Genomic DNA, 13,684 nt, shown 5'->3' on the forward strand with positions numbered 1-13,684 from the left:
GGTTGCGATTTTCCTTCTATTACCTTCTGTAGGGCTGGATTTGTGGCTACGTATTGTTTAAATTTGTTCTTATCCTGGAATGTCTTGTTTTCTCCATTGATAGTGAACGATAGCTTGGCTGGGTATAGTAGTTTGGGTTTGCATCCATGGTCTCTTAGCTTCTGCAGTACCTCTATCCAGGACCTTCTGGCTTTCATGGTTTCCATAGAAAAGTCAGGTGTAAGTCTGATCGGTTTACCTTTATAAGTTACTTGGCCTTTTTCCTTTGTAAATCTTAATATTCTTTCTTTAATCTGTATATTCTGTATTTTGATTATTATATGGCGAGGGGATGTTTTTCTTTGATCAAGTCTGTTTGGTGTTCTGTATGCTTCTTGAATATTCAAAGGAGTATCTTTCTTTATGTTGGGAAAGTTTTCTTCCATGATTTTGTTAAAAATATTTTCTGGGCCTTTGAGCTGTGACTCTTCTCCTTCTTCTATTCCTATTATTCTTAGGTTTGGTCTTTTTATTGTGTCCCATATTTCCTGCATGTTTTGTGATGAGAATTTGTTGGCTTTGCTGTTTTCTTTGATCAATGCGTTTGTTTTCTCTATGGTGTCCTCAGATTCTGAGATTCTTTCTTCTATTTCTTGTATTCTATTGATTACGCTTGTTTCTGTAGGCTCTGCTCATTGATCTGGATTTTCCAAATCCAGCTGGTGCTCAGTTTGTGTTTTCTTCCTTGCTTCCATTTCAGTTTTCAATTCTTGAATTGTTTCCATTACCTGTTTGTTTGTTTTTTTCTTGGTTTCCTAGGGTCTCATGTACGTATTTACTCAATTCTTCAAACTTTTTGTTATACTTCTCATGCATTTCTATAAGGGTGTTTTTTACATGTTGTTTAAGGGACTCTATTGCTTTCATAAAGTCAATTTTTTCCACTTCTTCTGTGTTAGGGTGTTCAAGTCCTTCTGTTGTAAGATCATTGGGTTCTGGTGTTTTCATGTTGTTTTTCGGATTGTTGGGTGAATTCTTGCCTCAGCACCTGCCCATTTCCTCCTATCGAAGCTATCTAATGGGTCTTTTAGAACCGGGTTAGGTTTCCCTGTTGGCCAGGGCTCCTCCTACAAAATGCTGTTGCTCTGTTTCCTGGCTCCTGCCAGGGGCCCAGTTCCCTCTCGCCCCTCAGAAGGGTCTTCAGGAAAAGGTCCCGGCTCCTTCTTTGCTAGGGATCTCACCAACCAAAAGCCTATCTCTTTGCTTAATTGTAGTGGGGCGATCTGCTCTCGGTGTTGTGCGCTGGTCCCCGCTGTCTGCCACCTCCTGCACCTCCCTGGTGCACTCTGGTGCTCCCTGAGCCTGTGCTGCCCCAGTGCTCTGCCGCCCAGCCTGGGCCTGTGCAGGTGGTCTGCCGCCCTGCCTGGGCTTGCGCCGCCCAGGTGCTCTGCTGCTCCGCCTGGGCCTACACCGGTGCTCTGCCGCCCTGCCTGGGCCTGTGCTGGTGGTCTGCCACCCCGCCTAGGCCTGCGCCGCCCCCAATAAAATATTTAAAAGTATTCCAAGGCCAGTAAAATGGCACAGAGAGTAAAAGTGCAGAAACCGAAGATCAAGTCCAGGACAGATAGCAGAGAGAAAGAAGTAGTCAAACCTCCAAATACGTGCAATGGAGTACATGCACACACACGCACATACACTCTCACACACACACACACACCACACACACACACACACAGAGAGAGAGAGAGAGAGAGAGAGAGAGAGAGAGAGAGAGAGAGAGAGAGAGAGAGACTGAAATAGATGTTTATTGTAAGAAGGGCATATCTTTTCCCTAATAGTGTTTAGGGGAGAGAGGATATATATGAGAAATACAATACAAAACAAAAATAATAGGAGGAGGAGGAAAGATAGAGACAGAGACAATCATCCATAAACTAATAGTTACTCATACATGGAGTATGTTTAAGCTATTTCATGACAAAAATAAAATCTGTTGTAAAGTTTTATTGCTTGTATCATAGAAAATGCAGTGACTTCATCAAAATTTATACTTATATTGTTCATATACAATAGATGTCTTTCCATTCATGTCCTTCCACACTGCCCCTATGGGGGTTTAAAGTCTTAAACCACTTAGAGCCACTTCAAGAACACAAAGCAGTACAACTTCACAAACAAGCCTTAAATACAAGATAGTATCTGATGGTCTATTTCTGATAAGCCACCTGCCAAGCAAGCTATTTGCAAAAGCAAACAATTTCAAAAGCCCTAGTCATAAGAGACTCAAAAGATTAATCTAAAACAAAGATACTTAAAACAAAAGAAAACAGAAAATCTTTTATTATAATCTCCACCCAAACTCAATCTATGTGTGTCGTAACTATTATAACATCACTAGTTACTTAATTCCGAAGCTATGTGATAAAAAGTTGGCTAAAGCACAGATGAATTAGTCTCAAGCACAGAAGAATTAGTCTCACATCCTGATGCAGGACGGGGGGTCTACTCTGTCTCACTGAAGTTAATAGAAACCATAAAAACATACACTCTGCAGAAATATGTGCAGACTGCCCACAAAAGCAACCCTGACTAACTCCTGGAGGCACCGTAGGTTTTAAGCCTCCTACCCAGCAATGATGCTCATGAGTGCTGGGACTAATGCAGAATAAGAATAAAGAAGAAAACCATCAAGAGAGGTGTGTCTTTTTCTGTTACCCTCTCAGATAAGAAAGTCACAATACAGCAACTCCATAGATTTTCCTTTGAATCATCTACTGCTGGAGGCTGGTGTGCTATGCAGAAAAAACTTATATTGTTGAGATAGAGAACTGGCCTCAGTGACATCAGGATTGTACTTGACAGGGTGATTATTTTGCAACTAATTGAAGATTCATAGTTTTAGAGTCTTTTTTTTTTATTGAGAAAAGGAAAAAAAAGTTTCTGCCTCCTCCCAGCCTCCCATTTCCCTCACCCTCCTCCCACCCTTCTCCCCCTCCTCCCACTCCTCTCCCCCTCCCTCTCCAATCCAAAGAGCAGTCAGGGTTCCCTGCCCTGTGGAAAGTCCAAGGTCCTCCCCCCTCCGTCCATGTCTTGGAAGGTGAACGTCCAAACTGGCTAGGCTCCCACCAAGCTGGAACATGAAGTAGGATTAAAACCCCGTGCCATTGTCCTTGGCTTCTCATCAGCCCTCATTGTTCGCCATGATCAGAGAGTCCGGTAATGTTTTCTGGGAAATTTTTGTTCATACAAGCTATCGAACAATTCAGGATTTATCTTTGAAATTAGCAATCCTGTATATATTTGTTTCTGTGTCTAAATAAAGAAAACAGATTTCTATCAGTTCTCAGATTTTAAGGTTTATTACAAGTACATGTCATGTTAGCTTTGAGCAAATACAAATTTCCTCAATTTTAAGTTTTATGTATATGCATCATCTAGTTAAGTTACAGACTTATTAGCACTTGTGTCATCTTTGAAAGCAGCTAGAAATAATGTCTTAAAGTATTTTATCACAAGCTGCCTCCCAGACTCAAGAAAGCATGGCATCATGCTTATGCAAGAAACATTCATTTCCATTCTTCCTTGATTTGATATTCATTATGAACATAATAAGCCATTTGATAATGATAGTTCAGATATAAAAATCCATCTTTCTATGCATGCATATTGTCATCAAGAAAAATTTAAATCACAGTGCATGAAATAAGTCATTTTTGTGTTACATAATATCTGTTTCTCATTTGCTGCAGACAATGCTAAGCAATAAACATCACCACAAACACTGTTATAAACAAACACCCGAAGACACTGTTATAAGGATTGAAACTCTTCCGTATGGATTTGTGGTGGGAAGGTAAATGTATCTCTACAAAACTCCAACAAAATTCAGCATAATCATTTTAATGAAATACTAAGCTTGTTTCCACATTTCACAATAAACATTCACATCTTGCATGTGTAGAATGTAAATAATATTCTAGACTAAATTCTGAAATTTGAAAAATGAAATACTAAGCTTGTTTCCACATTTCACAATTAACATGCACATCTTGCATGTGTAGAATGTAAATAATATTCTAGACTAAATTCTGAAATTTGAAAACTAAGACCAAGATAGAAGGGGGAAAATATTAGAATAAAAAGTCAGAACTTAAATTATTTATTTATTCATTCATTTATTTTGGGATATGGGAGTTGAGACAGGCTTGTCTGTTGTGTAACCCTGCCTGAACTTGCTCTGTAGACCAGACTGGCCTTGAGCTCAGAGATCCACCTGCCTCTGCCTCCTGAGAGCTGCAATTAAAGGCATGCACCACTACTGATTAGCTTAAACAATAAACTGTTTGGAAAACAGTACGTAATCAGAATTGTCAGTCTTTTGGCAATCAGCCTGCCAAGATGTGTAGGATCTTGCTGAGTTCTATAGACAAAAAGAAGTCTCAGTATTTTATATCACATAAAACTATCCAGGTTAATTTTTAATGTGTCTTAAATATAGCAGGCATAGCTTTTTAAAATTGTCTTATTAGGTAAAGTAAAAGTATATTTAATAAAAGCAATTTTCTATACAATATTTTCCTCTCCATTTCATTCAATAATGCTAGAAGCACACTTCTGACATTGAAAATGCTAACTTTTGTTTCACTTCCATTTCAAAGACCTTCTCTCTTAGTTTCTCTCTTTTTCTCTTCAATTCTCAAGAAACTGCTTACACACTTACATTATATACACAGGTGATAAGTACTTAATCTTGATTACTACCTAGGAAATCAAATGTGTGGTGATTATTGAGGAAGTATTTTAGAGAATATCTATTTATCCCTGTATGTACAACATGCTAAACACAAAATATATATTTAAAGACTATATACTATATATTCAATCACAAATTGCTTCTAGAGTTACAGCAAATTAAATTTAATTGGACACAATTGGAAATTCTGGACTCTAATGACAAGACAAGATCAATACAGATCTGTAAGAATTTTATTTTTACAGACCATAAACTATTTACAATAAACCTTGTAACTAAAGAAAGACTAATCCGATAATGTAATATATGAGCACAGGAGCAAGTATCATGGCAGTTCATTATTATTATTAAGGACTATGCTTTACATCTACCCATGGGTCACAAGGTATGAACCATATAATATTTGTACACATACCAAACATAACTAGAAGCATGAGTTGTACATTGTTTCCATTAACTCCACAAAGACATCAGTCAACTGTAGGAAGTTTTCAGTTCCATTATCTTCAAATGAGACTTACTACTATACCATATATTCTCTGTGGCTCACTGAAATCTCTCTTCACTGTCCTTTCCCCATCCTTCTCCTTTTCCCCTTTCATTTATTCTATTTCTCTGTATCTACTTCATATATGTAAAATAAATCTAAATCATAGTGTTTCCATAACTAATTCAATTTAGTGAATGGAAACATTTAGGCAGTTATTTTGGAGGTGGAATGCTGCAGTGAATATCTGTGAGATCTGCCAACAGACACCTGAATGACTAAGGCTTCAGCCTTGCTTTTTGAGAAGGGAATGATAATTGTATATTGTTATTCTGAAAATATGGAGATTAAGCATGCATTGTAGAGGGATGTAAGCTGCACCTGGTGTATAACAAGTACCCCATAAATGATACTATTGAGAAATGTAGACCCTGAATCATAACAAGAGGAGCCATGGAAGACGCATTTTAAGCTGTGCTAGTGTAAACAAGCACAGGGAGAAGAAAATTCTTTTTCAGCAATTGTACTATGCTAACTGACTCACTGGAAGATTTGTTTAGATAGTATGTGGCTCAACTACATAAAGCATTAGGTCAATTGATAGGTAGCTATTCCCACTTAAAAATCAATATTTGCTCAAAATTCATCCTATTTGTATATTTTCATGTTGGCAATGTAAATGCATCGATCTGCAATTGGTGTAGGAGGATCTTCTGTCTATGAGTTGCTTTCATTGGTTGAATTTAAAAAACTGCCTAGGCCTTTTGATAAGGCAGCACTTAGGTAGGTGGAGTAGACAGAGCTGAAGGCTAGGAAGAAGGGCAGACAGAGAGCTGCCACGGAGATGCCAGGTCAGACATGCTAAATCTTTCCTGGTAAGCCACGGCATCGTGATGACATACAGTTGAACCAAGATGTGAGGCCGAGCGGTGGTGGTGCACGCCTTTAATCCCAGCACTTGGGAGGCAGAGCCAGGCAGATCTCTGTGAGTTCGAGGCCAGCCTGGTCTAGAAGAACTAGTTTCAGGACAGGAACCAAAAAAGCTACGGAGAAACCCTGTCTCAAAAAAAAAAAAAAAAGATGTGAGACTTAGCCAATAAGAGGCTAGAACTAATAGGTCAGTCAGTGCTTAAATGAATACAGTTTCTGTGTGATTATTTCAGGTGTAAGCTAGCCAGGTGGCCAGAACCAAAAGGAGGCCCCCTCTCTCTGCAACAGAATGCCGCTCCAATGTGATAAACTGACTCCATGTAAAATCTGAGAGAGCTTCAAAAAGAATACAGAATTTAACACAGCTTCTTGCTGTTTGCTGGTAGCTTTAAGAGAGATTTTCCTGATTCAGCTGTAGTGAACAAAAGAACCACACAGTTTTAAAATGCTGGCTTTCTGGGCTATATTCCCACCACAACCTCTGTCTCTTGTGGGAGATGGAGCATTTAGATGGGGTTTATGAGTAAAGTGCTATGATGTGCCTGTAAGGGGGGCATTGTGCGCCGTGGCTCAGAGGCACAAGTGACTCAGAGGCACAAGCAGCTCCGCCATGCTAGCGGTGCAGTGTGCACACCTCAGAGGCACAAACGGATCCAGCATGTTGTACTGGGAGGGGCAAGCAGGCAGTACCTGTATTTGACCTGGGATTGTCATAGCTTAGATTCTTGAGAGCTTAGCATTTTAAAAGCTCTCTTGGACAGTAAAGAATTACAGACTCACAATAGGACAGATTCATACATAAATGACCTCTAAATGGGCTGTAGTGTTAAATAAACCTACATAGGCATGGGAGAGAGAAGAAAAGGAGTATAGAGAGACATAAAATAAAGTTAATGCTTTAAAAAGGGGGGTAAAGTCTTTTTTATTTTTTGCATTATAAATACCATTCAAAATTTCCACTTCCTCACCTCCTCCCATTTCCCTCCTGCTCCCCTACTTACCCTTCTCCCTCCCCCTCCAGTCCTAAGAGAGAGTAGGTTACTCTGCCCTGTGGGAAGTCCAAGGCCCTCCTGCCTCCATCCAGGCCCAGGAAGGTGTGCATCCAAACAGACTAGGATCCCCAAAAGCCAGTACATGCAGTAGAATCAAATCCCAGTGCCATTATCATTGGCTCCTCAGTCAGTCCCCATTGTCAGCCACATTCAAAGAGTCTGGTTTGATCACATGCTCATTCAGTCCAGCTTGCCTTGGTGAGCTCCCCTTAGATCAGTCACACTGTCTCTGTGAGTGGACAAACCCCTTGCGGTCCTGACTTCCTTGCTCATCTTCTCCCTCTTTCTGCTCTTCATCTGAACCTTGGGAGCTCAGTCGAGTGCTCCAATGTGGGTCTCTCTCTCTCTCTATCTCCATCCATTGCTGGACGAAGTTTCTATGGTGATATTCAAGATATTCATCAATGTGGCTATGGGACAAGGCCAGTTCAGGCACTCTCTCCTCTACTGCCCAAGAACCTACCTGGGGACATCCCCTTGGACCCCTGGGAACCCCTCTAAAACCAAGTCTCTTGCCAACCCTAAACTGACTCCCTTAATTAAGATATCTTCTTCCTTGCTCCCATATCATCCATCTCTGTAGTGATGAAGCAAGCAGGCCTGCTTTTCATCCCACCCGGCTCCCACATGGCTAGCTTAGCCCTAGAATAGTTACATGGAAACTGTAATCATTTAAACACTGCCTGTCCCATTAGTTTCAGACTCTTATTGGCTAATTCTCACATCTTGCTTTAACCCATTTCTAACAATCTGTGTAGCACCACGAGTTGGTGGCTCAATTTCCTTTGTTTATAGCTAGAATCCACTAGCCATATATATACCATATTCATCTTTTTGGGTCTGAGTCATCTCACTCAGTATAGTTTTTTCTATTTCCATCTATTTGCATGCAAAATTCAAGATGTCATTGTATTTTACTGAGTAGAACTCTAATGTGTATATTGCCACACTTTCTTTATCCATTCTTCCATTGAGGGGCACCTACATTGTTTCCAGGTTCTGGCTATTACAAATAATGCTGCTATGAACATAGTTGAACAATTGCAGGGTAAAGTCTTTAAAGAGACAGAGTACAGATAATCATAGATAAAAAAAATAAGCCAAGTAAAAATGGAAAATTCACAAAGGATCTGGATTATGTGTATTATTGTTTTCTTTATTTTTTTGTGTGTGAAGGAGCTAAGTACAAAGAGACATTTCATTGTATGGGCTAAGCTAAATCAGCATGCATATTATAAAGGTATTATGACTTCAGAATCTGGGTATAAAGATATGATGCTTTGGAGAAGAGGTTCTTCTTTAGTTTTCACAGAGGATGAGACCCTGTGGGTTGCTTCTAAACCAATATGGTATGATAGACCATGCCCTCCTGAAAGGTTGCTGTGACCATCCTCAAAAACTTACTTTGCTCAACTGCCAACTGAGATGAACCTGGCACACAGGATATACCATGAAAGAACTTATTAACAGCACCCACATATAGCACGAAGCAGTTTGGAGAGAAAAAATGACCCATATTCCCAAATATTGTTTACATTTAAAGGGGATATGATATCGATAAGAATAATTTGCATTGGTATGGATCTTGCTTTATTGATATAAATTTAAGGTCAATCTTGTTATATGTATAATTCTGCTCTTGATTAAGGTATTGTGATTGTGTAGATCATTTAAAAATGTAATGTATAATTAGGAAATATAGGTTGGTAATGAGTAATCATCAATAATAGTCAAGCTTGTAGTCATGTTAGTTAAATTTTCTAGATATATAGAGATATATTTCAGTTAGATAGACATTCTTTATTTCAAAGACTACAGAATATGGCATTTAAAATGTTTTAATAACTTAGGGTTTTTCATGACAATGAGACACATCTGCTCTTGGCAGCACCAAGCTATTTCAAAAGGAAGATGGGCATCAAAGAGGCTCCTTATGGAGATGGTTAGCCATTTGGTCAAGAAACTGCATTTGCATGGTCTGATGCAAAAACTGGACATGCAGTATACACAGAGAGATGACTGCTGAACTTGTGTAAAGGTGAGATGGTCCTTCAGGGTTCCTGTTTTATGAAAGAATCTGTGAGACATTCTATAGGACACAGAAAAAAGTGACTGAACTGTCTTTAAAATTTCCTGCTTCATGGAAATGTCTTCTGGCTACTATGGGCCTGTAGGCTGAAGATAGATGCCCCAATGGTACAGAAAACTTTGAGTGACTGTCCAGGAAGCAAGATGTCTCTGTCATTTTTAGAGTTTTGGAAGTTGCTTATAATGCACTTCCTGTTTACCTAAGTAATATTATCTCCTTCTGGAGTCTTTGGGAGCTGAATAATTTATAAATATAATTTTCCTTACTTATGATAAAAGATAAAGTAGATATAAATATTGTAACTGTAATTCTTACTTGATACCTTTTTCGTTATATGTAATTTTACTGTGTTAAATCTAAAGCCTTCATTTTTGTTTAAACAGTAAAAGAGGAAATAGTGTAGGAGGTTCTTCTGTCTATGTGTTACTTTCATTGGTTGAATAAAGAAACTGCCTTGGCCTTTTGATAGGGCAGCAAAGGTACATAGAGTAGACAGAACTGAATGCTGGGAAGAAGGGCAGACAGAGAGCTGCCATGGAGCTGTCAGGTCAAACATGTTAAATCTTTCCTAGTAAGAAACAACCTCTTGATGATATACAGATTATTAGAAATGGGCTGAATCAAGATGTGAGAGTTAGCCAGTAAGAGGCTAGAATTAATGGTCCAGGCAGTGTTTAAATGAATACAGTTTCTGTGTGATTGTTTTGGGTGTAAGCCAGCCGGGCAGCAGGGACCAAAAGCAAGCCCTCTCTCTCTACAACATGCAATATCCATAACTGAAGTAATACCATTAAGATAGTCAGTTCTACATTTCACAAAAACTGGACTCAAGAGTTCATGGATCAAACATGATTTGTGGATATGACTCTAATAGTGTTTCCAGATAGACTTTGGGCTCATATCAGCAGTCTTGTTGAAAGGTGGTGATTCCTACCTTCCTCCACATGTTTCCATTTAGGACCTGAACCAATGGGAAAGTGTTTATCTATAATAAAGAGAGCACTCTTTCAACAAGACTTCCTGCTTTAACTGGGACATCACCTCCCTTTTTTTCTTAAACATCAATTTATGTCATTGTTCTTCCCAAACTACTGACATTTAGTCCAGAGGAGAATTGTATTGCAGCTTTCTTGACATGATGGTGTCCAGATAGACACCTGCACCACTGAGTAAACCAATTCTTACAAATTCTTTTCACTTGTCATACACCTTCATCAACTCAAATGCATTAAGAGAAAAAGGAAAGAAGAAATGTGTGGTCTGCACAAACACACATGCAGATATGTCTGTGTTCCTGTGACTAATATGCTCTTGCTTAAAAGTCTTACTCATTTCTAGCAATTATGATTTTAGGGTGTGATACATCCCACAGCTATACAATATCCAACCATGTGAAATAAACTTTTGGCACTTACATACACAGTTGTTATGTTCTGGGATAAAGAAATGGAAAGTGTAGCTTTACATAGAGAGGTGTTATACAATCTTGAAAAAATGGCTGTATAGGTAATAGGTTTCTATCATTTTATATTTTTTACTTATATAGGTATAAGTGAGACTCAAAAGATGCTATGGAGATGCTTATAAATGATAATGCACCTTGGGTCATGACAGACTGCATTTGTACTGTGGTGAACATATAACTAAACACCAAAGGATAAGAAATCAAATTATAACAGACATACTTTTTATACATGAGCAAAATATTTAAACACTGAACTTTAGTATTGTGACCTTGAACCCAAGCACACACATGATTCTCCTCCTGTGAAAATAAGGTTCCTTTATAAATGAGATGTTCACCACACACACTGTTCTAAGGAATGTGGCAGTTATCAAATAGAAATAGGACAAGGAGGAATTGTATCTAAATTTTTTAATTGATTACTTCTTTTCGGTGAAGAAATAGAGGCTAGTTAGTCTAATTATCTGAGGTTTTGATTCATTATTTGACCCTGAATCTTCTTATTCACTGACTCCTACAGTGAATAACAAACACAGGCATAGTTTTTAAAAGGAATTCTTGTACACATTTGTTCTGAGTAGCAGTAAATTAGATTCTTTTGTTCTGTGCAAATTTCACCTCACTGATGGTCATTCAAAGTGACTGTAGAAGATAGGTTTCTCTTCTGTTGTTCTATTTCCGTATTCCATGTATGACTTGTTTTCATGTTCTGTGCACCTTGAGAGTGTTAGAGTTACAAGGATCAGACTTACTGTTAATTACATTTGTATTTAATTTTAACCGAAACCTTATCAAATGGTTATTTTTATGGTCAATGCTTTTCACTCTTTGATGAATGGCTGAGGATCTCTGTAAATCTGCAGAAACCTGTTTATAGTAACCTGACTCCTTGGAGGGAGTGCAAATTGAATGCAGAGGATGCAAAGGGGAAAACCACTTAAATACAAGTGTCACATTTCAACATCACTTAAAATGCTAAAGTACAAAGATGGAAAAGAGATTTTGACAGTCCCAATGAGCTAGTGCACGGAACCTCAGTGGCAAAATCGACACTACCCCACATCATTTTCTTTCAAGAGTGCCTCCATTTTCTCTTTGTACTTTGAGACAGAGTCTTGATGTTTATAAGAACAGCAAGAAACCCAGTAGCAAATTAAGTTTTTTTTACTGTTGGAAGCATCAGATCTTACCCACCAACATCAACTATTTTGACATAAACTTGGACTTTTTTGTGTAAAAATTTTACAGCAGAGTGTCTATGTTCAGCTAACACTGAATTCTCTTATTTTAGAACTATTTTGAAGTTGGGGTTCCCTATTTCAACAATATTTTGCTCAATATGTTGCTTCTTTTCTCTTGGTAGATGGGAATCATACTGTTTCTTGATGACAAGTGTTGATTATGGTTGCAGAAATCACCATCATCATGTGTACTATTGTAACTATAGGGTCAGAGCCTAAGAAGGAGACAGTTTTGCTGTTGTTTATTGTTTATTATTGTTGTTATTATTTTTTGCTAAATTTATTCATTTATTTTACTTTCCCTCTCTTCTCTCCTCCCAGCCTCAAGTCTACCTTCTCCCTATACCCCCAATGCACCCCTCCTCTGTTTCTGTTCAGAAAGGGACAGGCCTCCCATGGATGTCAGAAAGGTATGGCATATCAAGTTGAGGTAAGGCTAAGTTTCTCCCTGTAAGGCTGGACAAGGTAATCCAGTATGAGGAATAGGTCCCTGGAAGCCTTAGGGACAGACCTTCCTCCTACCTCTAGAAGTCCCAAAAGTAGATCAAACAACACAACTATCACACATGTGTGGAGAGTCTAAATCAGTCCCATACATAGCGGTTGGTACTGAGTCTGTGAACTCCTATGAGATCAGGTTATATGTTTCTTTGTTGAATTAGGAGCGGCAGGGCTGTGTCCCTGGCACCTGGCCGCCCGCATGGCTAGCTTATGCCTGAAATAACAACACACAAACTGTATTCATTTAAACACTGCCTGGCCCATAAGTTCCAGTTTCTTATTGGCTAGCTCTTACATATTGTTCTAACCCATTTCTAATATTCTGTGTAGCCCACAAGGTGGCTTACCAGGGAGGATCTTAACCTGCATCTGTCTGGAGTGGGAGAACCATGGCGACTCCTTGACTCAGCTTTCTTTCTCCCAGAATTCTGTTCTGTTTACTCCACCCACCTAAGGGTTGGCCTATCAAATGGGCCTAGGCAGTTTCTTCATTAATAAGAAATCACTCCCACATCATTTCTTGTGGTGACCTTGACAATCCTCGCTTGTATAATCCTTCCTCCCTCTGTTCAGTAGGTTTATCTAAACTCCACCCAGTACTTTACTGTGGATCTCTTCATCTTTTTCCATCAGTCACTAGATGAAGGCTCTCTGATGACAATTGGGTTAGTTACCACTGTGATTACAGAAGATAGCCAGTTCAGGCTACCTATCAACCATTGTCAGTCTTAGCTAGAGTCATTCTTGTATATTAATGAGAGTTCCCCTTGTATGAGGTTTCTTCATGACCCCACAAAGTACCCATATCTAGACGTCTCTTTCATTATTCTCCTCCTCCACCCCCCCAACCCAGTACCTCGTGTTCCCATCTCCACCCAGCCCTGTCTAACCAGGAGATCTCTTCTATTTCCCCTTCCCAGGGAAATCCATGCAGAAGACACAGTTTTATAATTCTATTTCTGTTCTGATTCCTACTCCTCCACAATTAAGAACAATAGTTCTTAATCCACAGCATTTCACAGGGTGGGCAGGTGTTAGACCTTCAATCAGTATCCTTTCAGAAGTCCCTCATGAAAAGTGAAAATTCAGTCGTTTGCTAAAGTCACACCCTGCCTTTTATTTTTTTAGGCATTTTATTATTTTTATTTTTTTATTTTTTTAAATATAATTTTTTATTGAAAAAAAAA

The sequence above is a fragment of the Alexandromys fortis genome, unplaced genomic scaffold (genome assembly GCF_014885135.2).
Source record: "Alexandromys fortis isolate MF-2015 unplaced genomic scaffold, M_Fortis_MF-2015_v1.1 scaffold_270, whole genome shotgun sequence".
In the NCBI taxonomy this organism is placed as follows: Eukaryota; Metazoa; Chordata; class Mammalia; order Rodentia; family Cricetidae; genus Alexandromys; species Alexandromys fortis.